General features: G+C 40.5%; 1 long non-coding RNA gene across 2 annotated transcripts in view; it reads right to left on the bottom strand.

Moving 5' to 3' along the window:
• LOC125484525 overlaps window positions 1-18,997 on the bottom strand; it is a 23,641-nt gene extending 4,644 nt beyond the window's left edge. Inside the window, exons 1-3 of one of the 2 annotated variants that reach the window (XR_007263349.1) lie at window positions 16,115-18,997; window positions 11,124-16,005; window positions 8,584-8,632 (exon numbers count right to left, since the gene is read on the bottom strand). This is a non-coding gene — a long non-coding RNA (uncharacterized LOC125484525). Of the gene's footprint in view, window positions 1-8,583; window positions 8,633-11,123 lie in introns of both variants that reach the window. The other variant, XR_007263348.1, reaches the window with a different exon arrangement.
• Between the last annotated feature and the right edge of the window lie 201 nt (window positions 18,998-19,198).

Here is a 19,198-nt window from a genome sequence, read left to right as displayed (position 1 = left end):
GGTGTAGAGGGACTGGACGTCCATGGTAAAGATGAGGTGTTGGGGACCGGGGAATTGGAAGTTCTGGAGGAGGTGGAGGGCGTGGGTGGTGTCACGGACGTAGGTAGGGAGTTCCTGGACCAAGGGGGAGAAAATGGAGCCAGATAGTTGGAGATAAGTTTGGTGGGGCAGGAGCAGGCGGAGACAATGGGTCGACCAGGGCATTCAGGTTTGTGGATTTTGGGAAGGGAGATAGAAGCGGGCGGTGCAGGGTTGGGGAACGATGAGGTTGGAGGCTGTGGGTGGGAGGTCACCTGAGGTGATGAGGTTGTGGATGGTTTGGGAGATGATTGTTTGGTGCTTGGGGCTGGGGTCATGATCGAGGGGGCGGTAGGAGGTGGTGTCGGAGAGTTGGCATCTGGCCTCGGCGATGTAGAGGTCAGTGCGCCATACTACAACTGCGCCTCCCTTGTCCGCGGGTTTTACGGTGAGATTGAGATTGGAGCAGAGGGCTGCATGTTCTGTGGGGGAGAGGTTGGAGTGGGTGAGAGGGGTGGAGTGGTTAAGGCGACTGATGTCACGATGGCAGTTGGAGATGAAGAGGTCGAGGGAGGGTAGGAGGCCTTGGGGTGGTGTCCAGGGGGAGGTGGTGTGTTGGAGGCGGGAGAGGGGGTCAGTAGAGGGAGGGTTAGGTTCACGGTTGAAGTAAGCGTGGAGGCAGAGGCGGCTTCGGCTTCATTAACAATTGATAGATATTCAACTGTATTGGGGACAGACAATAAAAGTAGACCAGTTTACAATGTCTCTAGATCACCAAGACACAATTAAGAGAGAAGATTCAGCAGTAATGTGGGTGTATTAAAATTTCAGATTGTTTGATGGGCTTACATTCAAACTGAGCTATAAAACAATGGTCATGCTTCTGAACACAAGACATTGCCAAGATGCTACCCAGAATTCGGCAGTCCAGGTTAAGGAATGTGAGGAACTCAACTGGAGAATATATACCAGGGATGTACCACATGATGGCAGACATTCCTGAGGATATCAATGAGTGGAACAGAACAAGATGAATCAGATTGTATCAACGAGGATGATGCCATACACATCAAAAGTTACTAAAAATTCACCAACTACTGAAAGGAATCTGCAACATATGAGAAGCCCGAGAACAGGATGAAAAATGTAACTAAATTTGGAAATACTGTCTGGGAGGATGACCGGACGATGTATCTAATATTCCAATACCACACCAGTACCTCATTATCAATGATAACTTGCTAGTCTTCAGCAACTGGTTAGTAATAGTAATATCAAGGGCTCACCAACTTGTGAATCTTCAAATAGTTCATCAAGGACATTTGGGAATTGCGAAGTGACATGAGAGGGTGCAACAACTAAAATAGTGACTTTCATTCTAAGGGAAATTATTGCTAACTGTGTTCAGCCTATATATACAAACTATATACAGCCAAGAGAACAAAGAACCACTATTATCTTTATCTTTTCCATTAAGTCCACAAAAATGCCTGAGAACTGATTTATTCAGATTCAAAGGGAAGATCTTCATTATAGTCACAGACTATAACTCATGGTGGATTGAAGTGAAGTGTCTACACAGTAATAAAAATCACTCAGAACAAATCTACTCAGCACACTGGATTCTGGACAATATGGTATGAGATGATTTGCAAAGCACAAGCTGAGTGAGGAGTGTGGGAAATAAAAGCAATGCTGGAAAAAAAAGGAAGATTTGAATTTTGCACTATTAAGTTACTAATCCTTACCATTTCTGAACGTGTTATCACTAGAGTTTATGGGCAGGAGATCGAAACGACAACTTTCATCTTTGCCTCATTATCGAGAATGACCAAAACAGGAGTGGAGTGAAACAGACTGAAGTGAAGCAGAAAGGCAACCAAGCCTGAAAAGTCAACAACAGATAAAGGGCACAAAACCTACTAAAGCTGCAGCCTGGGAAAGAAAGATGGAAAAAGAATTCAAAAGAGAGAAGGGAGGATCAAAACAAAAACATCACAATCAAGATCATATATGGTAGGAACAGAGCATGGGATTATATAGAGAATCTGCAATGAATTAAAATTATTGAACAGGAAATTAATTGAAACTATTTCTCAGACATGGAAGAAAAAAAAACCCATCTCTATAACCACCCAGGAGAGGAACTCACTGACCAAAGGAAAATGCAAAACACCCTCAAACTCAGGATAAGATTAGAACCTGATCAGAGAGGTTGGTCAAAGCATCAGAGAATGATCCTGTGAGATCTGAAACTTTCGGGTGAGATTCCAGAATCCAAATAGAATAGGGATAAAAGACTTGGAGAGAGATGTAGAATAATGCAAGTAACATCAGAAGGGTACATGAATGATGTAGTAAAGATGTCAGGATCACGTGATTTAGAAGAGAGAATTGGAGGGGTCCAGAGGCTCTCAGCTGTAATAAAATAAAAGGACTGCAGATGCTGGAGATCTGAAACAAAAAAAAACACTTGCTGGAAAAACTCAGCAGGTCTGGCAACATTTGTGGGGAGAAAGCAGAGTTAATGTTTTGAATCTGGTGTTTCTTCGTCAGAACCGTTCTGCAAAATCACTGGACTCCCCACAGATGCCACCAGATCTGCTGAGTTTCATCAGCAATTTCTGATTTTATTTCAGAAGCTCTCAGTTAGTGTGAACAAACTGTATATAGATTAAACTAAAAATAAGATTCTTGCAGCAGGCTCCTAGTCTTCAGCAGCATTTCTCTGGGATAGTAACAGAGCTAAAACCCAAACACACAACAAAACACTATCCTCACCCTGCCTCCACCAATACTTTTCATATTCAAAATGTTATGGAGATAGTCCTCATTTCATCATTTCTGATGTTTATTTTAAAATTACTAAAAGCTGAGTTCAATTTGTTCCTTTTTCCTCAGCAATAAACCAATTTTCTAAGGTTCAATGTATAGAAGCAAAAGACCTATTACTGATTGCAGTTTGCTTGATGAAATCAGGAACTTTTGTTGGACATATTCTAAGAACTATTCAACTTTTGTCCATTTGCTGAATTAGCTTTGCGGGTGTCTGACTCCCAATTATTCAATGAGCTCCATATTGCATCAGATAATATGGATCATTAAGGTAGGGCGTGGATAGGTATTAAAAGGCTGGTGTTCATTAAAGGACTACTGTAATTAAGATGGAGGTAAAAACTATTTTAGCATTTGCAAAGTTCTTCAATATTTCAATCTTGGCTTTCACCCTTTAATTGGACAGTGGTCCAAGGTGCCCTCCACAAAAATTATGTGCAATTTGCCTGGAAAAGCATGCTGCCTTCAACACTGTATTGTGTACTAATCATAGAGGAATAGGAACAGAGATGATGGAGGTGGAACAGTAAGGAGGCTGCCAAAATAAGGATGCCCTGCAAGAACACTTACCATAACATGTAAGCAGAAACTGTGGTCTATTTATTGGTGGCCTATGACAACCCTCAATGCTGATCATACATATTCAACCCAAAGTTTAGAAGTAGGTTGAGAACTTTCGAAAATTATAGTTGAGGTATCCACAAAGTTCTCTTGAGTTAGGAACCATTCATTTGTATTGGAAAACTTCATGTCACTTTACTTTTTAAGAAAGGAGGGGGTGAAAAAACAAAGGAATTAGAGACAAGTTAAACACCTGCTGTTAGGAAATTACTAGAATCTATAAGTAAAGGTGGCTGAATGCTTTCAAATGTTTCAACTGATCAGAGAGAAGCAACATGAGTTTATAAACAGTAGGTTATTATTGATGAAATTGGTGACATTTTTTGAACAGATGTCTAAAACAGTGTTGAAATATCTATGCATGTTATTTATATGGACTCCCACAAGTCAGTCATTAAAGCAGTGGCCTTCAAAATGCGATGGATGGAAGGTCCTCCAGGTGTTTCGTCGACAGATACAAAATGCAAGCTGAGACAGTATAAAAAGTGAACAGGATGGAACCCTCGTTCCAATCACTCCTGTGATGCCACACAACCAAACTGGTTTCCACTTGCACACCACAAGTGAGTGCAAGCAACAATGTACTTTTACAAGACCCACATTCCTACTGATTTGTTTTGATTAACACAGATCTAATATCTGTATTGGTTTCTCAAGAGAAATGTTTCAAATAAATGGATTGTCTAATTTTCCTTATAATATGGAGATGTCAATACTTGTGTTTCTGGCATGAATTACTTACTATATTCAATTACAAAGATGAACCTTAAATAGAACACTGTAGGAACAAAAACAACATATATATTGTTTCTTTTATTTCTGCCACGTGTTTGCAGTGGCAAGTGAAATTGGGTGGGTTACAACTGTTAGATGATCCACAGATCTTTTGCTTTGTCTCAGTGACCCACAGATGAAAACATTTGAGTAACACTGTGCTAAAGTCTGGCACAAGAGGCTATTAATACTCATGGGACTGGAAATAAATATTGACTGGATTAGAAAATTAGTTGAGCAGCAGGACAACAAGATTAGGGGTTATAACACAGGTAGTTTAAATGGCAGAATATGACTAGTCATTTCCCAGGAGGGCCTGGGACACAGCCTCAACTACTGACTATATTTTTTTATGGACTTGAATGGTGGGATTGAAGGTCATACAGCAAAATCTAGCAATGACAACAATAAATGTATTGTAACCAGTGCAGATGGGAACACAAAATTGCACAGATGTTTCTAGATTAACTCAATAAATTTATCTGAAATTCATTTGTCACAGTTTTGTTCAATATAGGAAAATTTGAGGCAATTGGCTTCAGAAAAAGGCTATAAAATATACCTTTTAAATGGTGAACTAACAAGAAACAAAGAATAGGGATAAAATGGCATCAAGTTCACAGGCCCTGACTATTGGAGAACAAGGCTCGGTGCTGGAGCCTCTGCTATTTACAATCTATATTAATGACTTAGACATTACTCAGTCTGTGCGCGTATGGTTGCAAACAATAAAGAATCAGTGGAAATGCAAGCTATGAGGACAAGAGAGGTGCTGCAAGAGATATAGATAGGTTATGTGAGTGGTCATCACGATGACAGATCAAATATAATGTGGGAAGGCTGTAGAGTATTCACTTTGGTAGCAAGAATATAAAAACAAAATACTTGTTAAATGAGTGAATTGATAAATGTTAATGTTCAGGAGGTAGTTAGCACACTCACAACAGAGAGAAAGCCAGCATGCAGGTACAGCAAGTAATTAGTAAAAGGGAAATGGTGAGTTGATCTTTACTGCAAGTGGATTGGAGCACAAGAATAAATAAGTTTTACTCAATCATTAATAGGCAACTCAAGGCTTCAAATGGGTCACGTGAACGGGCTGTGCCATGCCATGTTAGAGACTAAAAAAAACTGTATATGCTGGAATCCGAGTTAGAAAAACAGGAGGCTGGAAGAACACAGCAGGCCAGGCAGCATCTGGAGAAAAGCAACAATCAACCTTTCTGCTATTACCTTTCTCCAGTCCTGAAGAAAGGTAATACCCGAAACATTCACTGCTCCTTTCCTCCAGATGCTGCCTGGCCTGCTGTGTTCTCCCAGCCTTCTGTTTGTCTATCCCATGCCATGCCCATACTAGGGCAAACTGCAGCAGACTTGGAACCAAATTTCATGGGACCCTCCCACCTTCACTTGCCTCCTCCAGTACCTTAAAATTCCAGCTGTTAAGCAAAATACACTGGCGTGAGATGATACATGCAACATTTTACTAGATTGTTTCTGGAGTTGAGAGGCTGGCCTATGAGAAGCTAAGTACAACTAATCCAAGTTAAGAACAGGTGATCTCATTGTAATTTGCAAAATTCTAAAGGGGTTTGATAGGATAGATACGGAAGTTGTTTTGGACTGTCCAGCAGTTCTCAGGGTTGGAATTTCTGTCCTGCTGGGAATTTGGCTGATTGGGACAAACTGACACTGCCCCGTTAAGTGCCAGACTGCACTGAAAAAGTGTCGTACCTCTCATGGAAATGTGATGTGGGGCACCAGCCAGTGCACAGGACCTCAACAAAATTCCATTTGATGTCATTTGTTACGTTGATAATAGTAATTGGGGTACTATTGCAGACATGGAAACCCAATTGGAGAATTCAGATGTGCAGTTTCCAGAAAGACGGAGATGTGGTTAGGAGGGAAGTGCCTCTGAAGAGGGAAGCATAATGCTCAATATTCTGTAATGCAATCTCTATCAAACAGCTATACTTTAGGCCTAGCCTTCTAATATTTTGCTTTTTGTCCTGGCATTGCAGGCCATAATTGCAGCCTGCAAACACTGCAAATAGTCAAGGACAGAGAGATTACTTAAAAGCATCCTTTTCATCATTTGCAAAGATTTTTAAAAAAAAAAACTACTTGTCCCGAAGGTTTCAATTATTAGCTTGTGAATGTTGCTTTGAATGAGTCAAAGTACACAGATGCAACTAGTGATAGCAAAGAAAGAAAAATAACCCATTTTAAAACTACAGTAATGTGTTAAATTTAGGCAAACTACAGTCATTGCTCAGCAAAAACACTGGAGCCATTTGATCAATGCATCAGTCAAAATTGTTACCTGGTTAGCAAGGAGAAGGTCTGGTAATGCAACATAAAAGTGAATTGTGACAGTGTAGGTTTCCTTGCAGCAAAGACACATTTATGCAACTGAATTAATATGAGAATCTAGAACTTACAGCAACAACTCTTTTTGACTCTGTGATTTATATGCACCAGCCTTGTCCATATGGTTGCTGCGATAAAGGTTGCTATTAAATTCTCATGGGTATTGACCTCCCTGGAATAATTCTTTAATTTTGTGTCACTTCAATCATGAAATACTTTTGTAGGAGTAAAGTCACCATTGTCCTACTGAACCATGGGGATGCTCTGTCATTTGAGAGACAACTGGTGGTGGTTTAACCTGAGGGTCACTACATCTCAGGATGAACAGTCCATCAGCTGGTATGGGGATTGAATGTAGATTGTTGGCATTACTCTGCATCACAAACCAGCTGTCCAGCCAACTGAACTAACTTGATGAATATGGTCAAACTGTATTCTGCTCACAGTTGCAGTTAAAGTTTGTAATTGCATCTTTTAAAAAATCTATTTGCTCTTTTTGTTCATGCTTTAAAATGGAGGTATGATTAGTAAGTTTGCAGATGACAGCAAATTTGCAGACAGCGAAGGGTACCTCAGAGTACAACAGGATCTGGATCAGATGGGCCAGTGGGCTGAGGATTGGCAGATGGAATTCAATTTAGATAAATGCGAGGTGCTGCATTTTTAAAAGATAATGCAGCACAGTACTTATACACTTATGGGTAAGGTCCTGGGGAATGTTGCTGAACAAAGAGACCTTGGAGAGCAGGTTTGTAGCTCCTTGAAAATGGAGTCACAGGTAGACAGGATGGTGAAGGCAGCATTTGGTATGCTTGCCTTTATCGGTCATTGCACAGAGTATGGGAGTTATGGGAGGTCACATAGCAGCTGTACAGGAAATTGGTTAAGTCACTTTTGGAACACTGCATTCAATTCTGGTCTGCCTGCTATAGGAAGGATGTTGTTAAACTTGAACGGGTTCAGAAAAATATTTACAAGGATGTAGCCAGGGTTGGAGGGTTTGAGCTATAGGGAGAGGCTGAATAAGCTGGGGCTATTTTCCCTGGTGTGTAGAGGCTGAGGGGTGACCTTAGAGATTTATAAAATCATGAGGGGCATGAATGGGGTAAATAGGCAAAGTCTTCTCCCCGGGGTGGGGCAGTCCAAAAATAGAGGGGTTTAAAGTGAGAAGGTAAAGATTTAAAAGGGACCTAAGGAGAAACTTTATCCACGCTGAGGGTAGCACATGTATGGAATGAACTGGTGAAGGCTGGTACAATTACATTTAAAAGGCATATGGATGGGTATATGAATAAGATAGGTTCAGAGGGATATGGGCAAATGGGACTAGATTATTTTAGGATAACGAGTTGGCCGAAGGGTCTATGTCCATGCTGTACAGCTCTATGACTCTTTGATAGAGTTTCCAGATAATTTTCTGATTATTATTCCCATGCATGTTCTGATGGCAAGCCAAGTTTCAGAAATAGCAAAATGTAAACTAGCTGTAATATTCAAAGGAGAGGATAATATCCATTCAGCAACTATAATACCACCAAGTTTTTTTTTAAGAATCAAACATCTCTTTCGCATTTAAAATGAAAATGAGTTGCTGAGTACAAAATGTAGTACACCATTGTAAATGAGGAAACTAATCAAAAAGATCTTATTTAAATATTAAAAAAAAACTTATCTGCCGAGAAAAGAAGAAAACAATTAAGTCATGTATCCAATGACAGATTTCTGTGGGCACTATGCAGGTGTGTGTAAGGCCAAATTTACTGGCCCACGTTGGTATCACATTATGGAACAATGAGTAATCAAGGACTCTTTCCTTATAAATTTCAAACTGACCTCAAACCTTTGGGAGAAGCAAAGTTTTACCTTTAGATTCACCCTAAAAATCTGGACTTTCCTTTGAGGCACACTGTTCAACACGACCAAACAAGTGAACTATAGATTGAATTTAATTTGGTTCCTTACCGTGACTGAGCGATTTTGACATTTTTCCATTTTTGTGATGCTTCAGGCTCTATTCAATGAAACACCAAAATTAGCTTAGAATCTTAGAAGTTAACAAATTGACTAAATACTTTTCAATCTTGTAGCTCCTCATGCAATCTTCTATTAACAAGATTATATTATTCAGTTCCTTTTATAGACTGATCAATAGTTTGGTGCTAACTTACAAAGTTACGCAAACACCATTTCTTGGGCTCAGCTACAAATGGCAGTACATAGCTTGCTCACAAAATCTAGATGGTCCAAGGTTTAATTTGGGCCTGTCCATACTTCTCTCATCTAAGCTGAAAAATCAAGGGGGAGGTGCAGTTATTTCACATCCCTGGGCTAGCAAGAGGAAAATACTTCAGGGTTATTTGTTCTGAGAGTATCTAATGTTTCCTGCTGGAAAATTAACCTCTCAAAGTCAGATTGAGTTTAACACCCTCCATGAGCAAATATGCATCCACAAAGTGAGCAACTTAAACTGGGACAATATCTAGTTCAATTAATGATATTCAGGAATGATAGGATTAGATTGGAGGTTGGGGAACAGGAGAGGAAAAGCAAAATAGCCAACTGATTCAAAAGTGTCAGCAAAAGGTTCATCCATCCTTAAAATATTGCTGAATGAATACAGGTGCATAGCAATCTGGTGCATCCATCCTGATTAGTGAAACAAACTCATCCTTGCAACTTGGGACAAGATCTATCTCAGTGTCCATAGAGAACTGGGATTTGGATTATAACAGAGAGCTTCACTATAATGGTCTGCCTTCCCAAAACTGCTTGCATTCTGGGAAGGGTGGGAACATAATTTTTACCTGTAGGAATCTGTTTGGTTAGAGATTAAGGGATAAGATAGAAATTATTAGAAACGTATTCTAGACTGCTTCTTGTTTGAGCCAGTGGGAACTTGGGTAAAGGTCACTGCTGAGATTTTGTTTGCACTTCTATTGTATTTTATCAGAGTCCATGATTTTTTTCCCTCTTCTGCAAGAAACCCCACTGAAAGAATTTGGCTTGTGATTTCATGGCTGTTTACATCAATAATCAAGAATGCTGGGAGATACCAAATTACACCTCTCCTATAAATCCTACTGCTAGTTTTCGCTAGTATTCTCACATACTAATAAAACATGATAAATGGTCTTTGTGCTCAATGCTATAAATATACATTGACTCTAATCAATCCCAGTAGGAAAATATTATAATGAACAGGTTTATGGTGCCGGGGTTGAGGAGGCACAGGAAGGAGGAGGAAGACAGACAGACTCATACCTTTTAAAGATAACATTATATTCAAGTAGGTTAAATAAATTACACCAGGTACTGCTGTGCATGTCTTTTTTACGAAATGGTCATTGTGGACTTTCAACAGGTGTTATGCCTCTGAGGTAGCATGCTGGAAATCAATCCTCATCATTCCTGATTTCGTTGCAAAAGTACACATACGAATTTTCCTGACTGACAGATTGATAGAAAGTATGGACAGGGTTTCTCTACCTAACAAGAATTACTATTTATTAGAATCATAGAATCCCTACAATTTTGAAAGAAGCCATTCAGTCCATTAAGTCTGCACTGACTCTCTAAAGAGCATCCCACCCAGAACCAGTGCTTTTAATCTAGCCTTTCCCAAACCATTTTCTACTTAGTGTTGCCAGTGCAACTCTAAAACAGACCAGAAATTATCACCATTCCCAACACCATGATATCTTGCAGATTTGTTTTTCCCCAGCAAATTTGACACCGTCGTCAAAAATGTAGAAAGATGTGGATTATCTGGCCCAACCAAACAAACTGCATACAAACCACAGAAATGTGGACTGGAAACATTATGTAAAGAAACAAAAACAAAAATCACAACTTTACCTGGAGCCAGAGGAGCCCCAGAATAACTTCCATTGGCTCGGAACAATATAAAATCTAGTAATTTCAATGATTTATGTACTCTCAGGTGCCTAGGCTGAAACAGACTGCTGACAGTGACACTTTGCCTTTTGGACTTGTGCTCACTCATCCAGTGCTCTCCCGTCGGAAACAGGGAGCCTTGAACCATGCCCCTCATTGACAAGAGGAAACAGAATCCATAACTCCAAGCTGCCAAACGAAAGCCTGACCAACCTCCATGAAGAGAAAGTACCATCCAGTTTAATTTTCTGGCCACTACCCGACACCCTAGCTGTCAGGAAAAAAAAATCTGGCCTGAACGTTTTGCTGAAAATTTATCGCGTTTAGGCCAATCAGGCTTCCTAGTAGTGAGAAGCATGATTCAGCTCTTGCAGCTGAAGGAGGAGACCTCAAGTGGAGAATAAATAAAATAGCTGTAGCAAATGGCTATTTTTCTAGGATGGCCATGAACAAGATGCCTTTTAAGAATGCTACCTCCAAATTTCAAGGTTGCTCAGCATTTTGGATTTCATTACATGTTTTAAGCATAAATACACTAAAATGCCAACTCCATTCTCCTCAGCTTGAAGAGGCAATCACAAGGAGAAGATAGTTAGTTATTTACTCACAGTGCTAGGCTTTTCAGATGGTAAAATCTCATGAGTCATTCCATACTTTAAGGAAGTTACTTTGTCCTTAAACTTATCAAACACAGACTGAGGTCTTCTCTTCAATAGCTCATATGAACTTGCTGTCATGTTGTTACGTAGGAACTCAAATGCAAGTTGCAGCTGACCTCTGTTCTTTGCCACTTTGTTTGGTTTTGACTGCAGATCATACCACCTACAAAGAACATGTTAAAAGAAAAATGCTGAGGCCTCAAAGTTCTAACTAATTTAATATCTGCTTAACAAAGGGTGTAAACCCAAATCGCGCTTTGCACCTAACTCATAACTGGCCGAAGAACACGTGGTGGCCAACAGAAATGTTTCAAAGGTATCCCGAAATCCTACTTGAAGAAAATCATCTTTGACCTCAACACTGGACCAACAGGAATTGCTTCACCAGGGCAGATGATTCCAGAGAAGGAAACAAGCTCAAAGAGGGACACAATGGCTCCAATCACAGATTGGCTGACCAATGACTAACTGCTAATGTGTTTTAGATTCTTTTCCCCTGTTCATGCTGTTTCTCCCTTAACCTTTAGCCTTCCCTTTTCTATCCCATTTACTTTCACCCCCATCTCTTAACAGTATTATTGTCTTTTCCTTTTACCCAAGACTCCTTACTTCAAAGAAATGCCACTGTTGCTTATCCTACTCATTCACATCGGCTTCTAACAGACCATCCATGCAATCCACTTGATTCTGTGCCCCATCCACCACCTTGAACATTCATTCCCTTCATTGACACACCGTGGCAGCAGTGTGTACCATTTAAAACATGTACTTCAGTAACTCACCACGGCTCCTCTGAGTTTTATCACTGTGAAGGACAAGGGAAGCAAATATGGCAATACCACAAGTTCTCCTCCAAGCCGCACATCATTCTGACTTGGACCTACCTTGAATTTCTTCATTGTTACTGGATCAAAGTCCTGGAACTCCTTAAATAGAACTGTGGCTCCCTACAACGTAGTGTTCAAGAAGGAAGCTCACCATCACCTTAGCCATGGCAATTCAGGATGGACAATAAGTGCTGGCCTAGTCAGCAATGCCCATATCCCATGAAGGAAAAAAAAATCCATACTCCACAAGTCAATTTCACAAAGTCTTGTACATCTCTGCGGAAACATTGGATACTATGTTCTACAACTAACTTTTTTTTCAAAAATATACTTTATTTATAGAAGTTATAAAGGCACCATTACATAACAGTTCAAATTTGATGTTAAATAAAGTAATACATTTATTTCTTTCAATGTAGTACATGGGACTCAGGTGTTTCACCACATTTACATAGTTACAACATACATTTATATTTCATGTCAAACATTCTTTTCTGCATACAATCCTGGGGATTTCACACCGGTTGAGGCCAGGGTACTATGGTGGGGATGTCTTTAGACAGTGGGCTTTTTCCATTAAGCTTCTGCAGTAGCTGTGCCAAACTTGACTGCATCCTTTGGCAGGTAGTCCTAGGTCATGTAACGTGCCAGTTTGCAACACAAACTCATGGACAGCACTTTATAATGGAGGACCAACAAATTTCAGGTAGACCAAAGAACGTCCTTCACTAAGCTGGGGTCTTTCATCAGCAGCTGATGTTTATTGTAGTGGGCGTCCCTGGGAAAAGCTCATGCAGCACAGGGATCTACCTTAGAATTTCTCAGGATTATATTTTACAAAGAAACCACTGCATCTTTGCCCAAATTCTATACGCAAATTCACATTACAGAAGGTGCTGGACAATTGCCTCTTCTCCACTGCAGCTGTCTCAAGATTGCCACGGCATCCTGTGGAGAATCCAGATATGTGAAGGATATGTTGGGATGATCCTTCCCTGCCAGCAACCAAGCTAGCTTTAATGCTTGCTTGGAAGTTCTGGCCATGAGAGAATCCCTCACCTGCAGGCTTCCCTCCTTAACACACTGGGGATTCAACCATTTTACGCACTCCATCCTCGAGAACGTGGGCACTATACCTTGTGGTTCGGAAGCAAGAATGTTACCGACTAAAGAAACGAGCCACAGCTAATTTTCCTTCAAAAGGGTATCACAAATTTGGAGATCAAGTGGCAAATGAAATTGAATGCAGAGAAGTGTGAAGAGATTCACTTTGGTAGGATGAACATTGAGACAAGAGTGCGCAGGAGCAGAGGAACGTAGGTGTTGGTGCACAAGTCACAGAAGCTAACAGCACAGGTTGAGAGAGTGTTTAACAAACTTTGCATCATCCACAGCTTTATTAATAGAGACAGAGTATAGACCCAAGGAAGTCTATTAGATTGCACAGAATACTGGTTTGATCTCAACTGGAATAGTGTTCAGGTCTGAGTCAGACACTTCAGCAAAGACGCAAAGGAATTAGAAAGGATGCAGAATCAAGTCTGATAATGGTTCCGGGGATGAGATAGATAAATAAATTGGAGATACTGGTGTTTTTTTTGGGAGAACATTGAAAGGAGATTTGATGGACGTGCTTAAAATTGAGGGGTCTGCACAGTTGGGAAAAATACAAACACTTTCTCACTGATAAAAGATCAAGTGAGGGCACAAATTTAAGGTAAATAGCAAAAGCAGCAATAAAGGAAAAAGGAGAAACTTGGGTTCCATTCAAAACCTGAGTTACTGAAGCAGTCTGTGTCCACATGCAGCATCACCTTTTCACCTTTAGACTTGCGTTAATAAGTGACAAGTAACATTATGCCACACAAGTTCCAAGCAATGACCATTTTCAACAGGGAAGAATCTAACTAATTCAATAGCATTACCGTGACTGAATCCCCCATCAGCGATATCCTCGGGGTGACCACTGACCAGAAACTGATATGGTCATATAAATACTGCAGTTACAAATACAGGTCTGGAGATGGGAATTCCTCGCCACCTTACTTCTTTGAGCCCGTCAACCATCTACAAGGCACAAGACAATAACATGATGGAACACTCTCTTTTTGCTTCAATGAGTGTAGCTTCAAGAACACACAAGTAGCTCAACACCATTCAGGACACATTGGCCCTTTTGATTGGCACACCAACCACGACATTTACTCCCTTCACCTCCGATGCATAGTAGCAGCACTGTGTACCATGTGCACTGCACTGCAGCAACTTGCCAAGGTGCAAGAGTTCTGCTCAATAGAAGGACAAGACAGCAAATACATGGTAATGCCAACATAAGCATTTCATCACAAAGCCACAAACCATCCTGACTTGAAACTATATTACTGTTCATTCACTGTCACAGGATCAAAAGCCTGAAACCTCCTTCCTATCAGTTCTGCAGGTGCACAATTGTGAGCAGCTTTGGGCCCCTTATCTAAGAAAGGACGTGCTGGCATTGGATGGGGTCTAGAGGTGTACAAGAATGATCCCAGGAATGAAGGGTTTGTCATACGAGGAACAGTCGAGGACTCTGGGTCTGTACTGTTATTTTAGAAGGATAAGGGGGATCTCATTGATATTTACTGAGACACCCGGATAGAGTGAATGTAGAGATGTTTCCACCAGTAGGACAGACTAGGACCTGACAACACAGCCTCAGAGTGAAGGTACAACTCTTCAGAACGGAGATGAGGAGAAATTTCTTCAGCGAGAGGGTAGTGAATCTGTGGAACTCTGCCATAGAAGACTGTGGAGGCCAAGTAATTGATTGTATTTAAGGCAGAGATGGATAGATTTTGGATTAAAGGGATCAAGGTTATGAGGAAAAGGTGGTAGAACAAGTTTGATCAAATGGTGGAGCAGACTCAATAGGCCGAATGGCCTAATTCTGCTCCTGTATCTTATGGTCTTACACCAGATGGACAGCAGTAGTTCAAAAAGGCAGGTTATCACCACCTTCACATGGACAACCAGTGATCGGCAATAATTACTGACCTTGACAACAAAAATTCACCTTATTTTACTTTGCAAGACATGAGCAAAGGGATTAGGAAGAAATATATAATTTTGCAGGTGATGGATGGGGCAGGAACTCTAATCCCTCTCTTGATTTACCCATAAATCTTGACGCTACAAATACTGGAAACAACAAGACATTCTTTTAAAAAAAAAACCGAACAATGAACACCAACTTTGATAATACTTTTCAAGTGATTACCAATGAGCTACATAATGTGACATCACCATGATTTTTAAAAATTGTGCTGGTACCCTACACATTATTATGCTGCAATATTTGAGATAACTACTATACAGATGGATAATACAACTTTGTATTGGAGCCTGTCATGCAGGGCTGCTGCCTTCACTCTGAATAAAGAATTAAGCCTGTAGATGCAAGATAAAATGTAGTATAGTATTGCAAATATGCTTCAAAACTGGCTCCACTGAAGTTTCTAACAGAGACCAATCTACAGTGTTACAAAAAAACATGAATATAAAAATACTTAAATATACATAAACACAAAATCTGAAGTAAAAACAAGATGTGTTGATATATACAGCATGAGAGTCAAGACTGGAAAGAGAAAAGACATGTTAATATTTCAGGTGTGCATCTTTGATCAGAACTGGTTCAAATAAAAAGACTAAATACAGTGAAAAGTGCATACCTTCACCGTACATACATGGCACCATTCACATTAGCTTACAATAAGATAAAAAGAAATAGCTTAAGAGAGTCCAATTTTCCTTTCCACTGCTGCCATCCCGCTCCGGGCATTCCAGCCCTCGTCATGCCTCCGCCAGCGTCCTGCTCCGGGCCATCTCATTGGGCTGGTGAGGGCAAGCCACTCTTTATCCACTGTCGCCGCAGGACACAGCTCCCGCCACATCGTTCCTGGTCACAACCTGGCTCCTTCCCGATTCCTTAGGTAGGTAGTTAACAGGGGTGGGAGATAGAACTACTACAGAGGGAGAGAGAAGAAGAGAGAATAAAAAAGGGGAAGGACAAAGGAAGAAAGAAAGAGAAAGAGAACTGGCAAGCAGAGTGGAGCTCTAAATGGAACGACTTACCCTGCTGCCATTTTGCCGGAAAATTAATTGCATATTAACGTAGACTCCACATCCTCAGTCCACATGTTGCCTGGTATAATAACTACTGCTCATTTATTGAAGCACAGTGTCATTTGCTGACAGAAAATATATGCAATATCATTATATCCACTAATTCAGGGCTTGTACAGTGGATTGGTTAATTTAAAACTGGAATCAAAGCTACCTTCCCCTCTAGTCATCGTTAAACATTCCATTCCAACAATGAAAATATATTTCTACATAATCACCAAACTAAAAACAATCATACTCCAATAAATCATCAGCTGTGGAGAATATTGCTATCAAGACAATAGCAACTCTGACCAATCAATAATATCCCACTACAGATATGATTGCTGAGGTACGAAGTTCCAGTTCCAAGAATGTGACTCATATCAATCATGCAATTTAACAAAACCTACCCCTTTATTCTGCGCTGCTCAACAAAAAAAAAAAACTCTGCATTAGTATAGGTTTTACCCTACCGAATAAAAATGAAATGCTTGGTATTCTTTACCCTGCTACGTAAGCTGGAACTCCATGCTACAATAGATAGTCTGACGAGGATTACTTGTTCTGTCCAAAATAATAAACATTTACCACACAAAATGAAGCAATTTGTCCCAAAACTATCAACTGTTAGTTGCTAAGTTTAACAATCGAGAACACTGAGCTTCACAGCAATTGCTACCCTATCTGATAATGTGGGAAGTACACTCAAATCAGAAGCTTCACTCTGAAATGCAGAAATTTCTTTTGATATAAGCCATAATCAATATATTACTGAATAAAGTAAACTTCACAGAATTTTACAATAACGTTTGAAATATAAGAAAGCAAGCAGAAGGGAAATGCCCAAAAGAAGAGAGGTGGATACTAAGGCAAGGCACAAGATTCTTGGGTCCTTGCATTACAGTGTAACAGAAGAGATTTTCCCATCTCCCATGGTCAGTCATACAGATGCAATCATCACATTTTGGTTAAGCAGCATGTGCCAGCATGGGCAATTTACAGGTGCCCACCCTGTAGCGCCAACCAGAAATCAGATTTTGTTGTGTACCTTAAGTAGCAAAATACAATTTTTCTCAAGGTAACTATCTCTTCCAGAATGAGAGTCTTTGTCCCAGGAGCTATATAAGTCACCACAAAAAAATCTTATACCGGAATTTGTGACTTTCAGTTACAATCAAGACTTGTGAAGATTTGACTTACTTGCCTGGAAAGCTATTCAGGAAAACACTAAACAGATTAAAAGATGACTAACTCTTAAGTAACTACACAACTTAACTGCTCTTTCCACTCTCCTCCAACCAACCCGATACCTCACCCAGACTTCACTTCCCCCTAGTCCAACTCTCCTTGTTGGCCCTCAATCCCACAACCCAACCACAATGTCTCCCACCTCCAATCCTGACTCTCCCCAAACACCCAACCCAACTCTGACATCTTTCCTGATATCCCAACCTAGACTCTACTCCACACCCCAAACTCTGTCCCACTGCCCAACACAGACTCTATCCCTTCAAACACTCTAGATTCCACCCCAAACCAAATTCCACACCTCTCACCATTTTCCCCACCACAACCCATACTCTAACCCCAATCCTGCCCAACTCATACTCCACCCACCAACCTCCTCAGCTCCGGCTTCACTGTCCAACCCTGCTAGCCTAACCCCGATTCCACAAACCCCCATAAGATTTTAAATGCATCAAATTTCTTTCAAACCTTCACTTCAAGGAAAACAGTTCCAAATTCTCATGTGTATCTATACAATTGAAGGTCCTCATTCCTGGATTTCAAGACTTTTTTTGCACCCTCTTTAACACCTTTGCATCTTTCCTAAAATGTAACAACCAGAACTGGATGCAATACTACAGTTGAGGGTGAATCAGTATTCCAAGTATGATGAATATAACTTGCTTAAACTTCATTCTCTCTTAATGAAGCCTTGGATGCTGTGTGCTTTATTAATTACTCTCAACCTACCTTATCTTAAAAATGTTTGCACACTATACCCTGGCCCTTTCGCACCTGTACCTTCAGAATTGCACCTTTGTCTCTGTTCTTCCTGAAAAAAATTGATCATTTCACATTTTGCACTAAATTACATTCACCATGTGTGGCATTCCACCACCTTGTCAATGTTCTACACTATCCTCCTCACAGTTCACAATATTGCCATGTTTCAGATCATCCTCAAATGCTGGGCATTTGCCCTGTACACAAAGACCTAGGTCATCAGCGCACCTGCTTCAATTTGATCCATTCATAATTATCATGGCTGTATAACTATTATTGCAGTAAATGAGTCATTTTACTTGTGAAGTAAAAATTGACCTGGCCTCTCAACAATTCTTAAATCTATCTTCTCTATGAAGCTTAGTAAGAACAAGTGCAGTGAACATCCCAGTTAATCTCATTTGGCCAGCTAGCAATAGGGTACTGAGAGAACACCAAGGCATAGGGTCCCCAGTGAGGAAATCAAAGCCTACGAGATGGGAGACAACATGATCAGGGCACACAGTTTCAAATATTTTAAGGAGTAAAGCAGTAAGCATATGGCAAAAAAAAACCGCAAAGATCTAGGATTGAATGAATTGAAAGTGAATGAGATGGTCTGCTCCCTATAATACGACAGAACAGTGGTTAGCACTGCTGCCGCACAGCGCCAGGCCCCAGGTTTGATTCCATCCTCAGGCAACAGTCTGTGTGCAGTTTACATATCTCCCAGCGCCTGTGTGGGTTTGCTCCAATTTCAAGTCCAAAAATGTATAGTTTAGGTGGATTGGCCATGCTAAATTGCCCAGTGTCCAGGGATGTGCAGACTGGGTGAGTTAGCCACAGGAAATGCAGGGTTACAGGGATGGATGGGGGGTGGGGGGATGCTCTTTGCAGGCCTATGTAGACTTGATGGGCCAAATGGCCTGCTTCCACACTGTAGGATTCTATGATTCCATAATCATAGAATCTGTGATCAGTGGCTTATTACCAGTCTTATAATGAAGTGGGTCTTCACTTTGTACAATCGCACTTTTTTTGAGAAAGAGAACTAGACCAAAA

This window comes from Rhincodon typus, chromosome 12 (genome assembly GCF_021869965.1).
Source record: "Rhincodon typus isolate 14 chromosome 12, sRhiTyp1.1, whole genome shotgun sequence".
NCBI lineage: Eukaryota > Metazoa > Chordata > Chondrichthyes > Orectolobiformes > Rhincodontidae > Rhincodon > Rhincodon typus.
The sequence above is the reverse complement of the archived record's forward strand: the minus strand, read 5'-3'. Positions and strand labels throughout refer to the sequence as shown.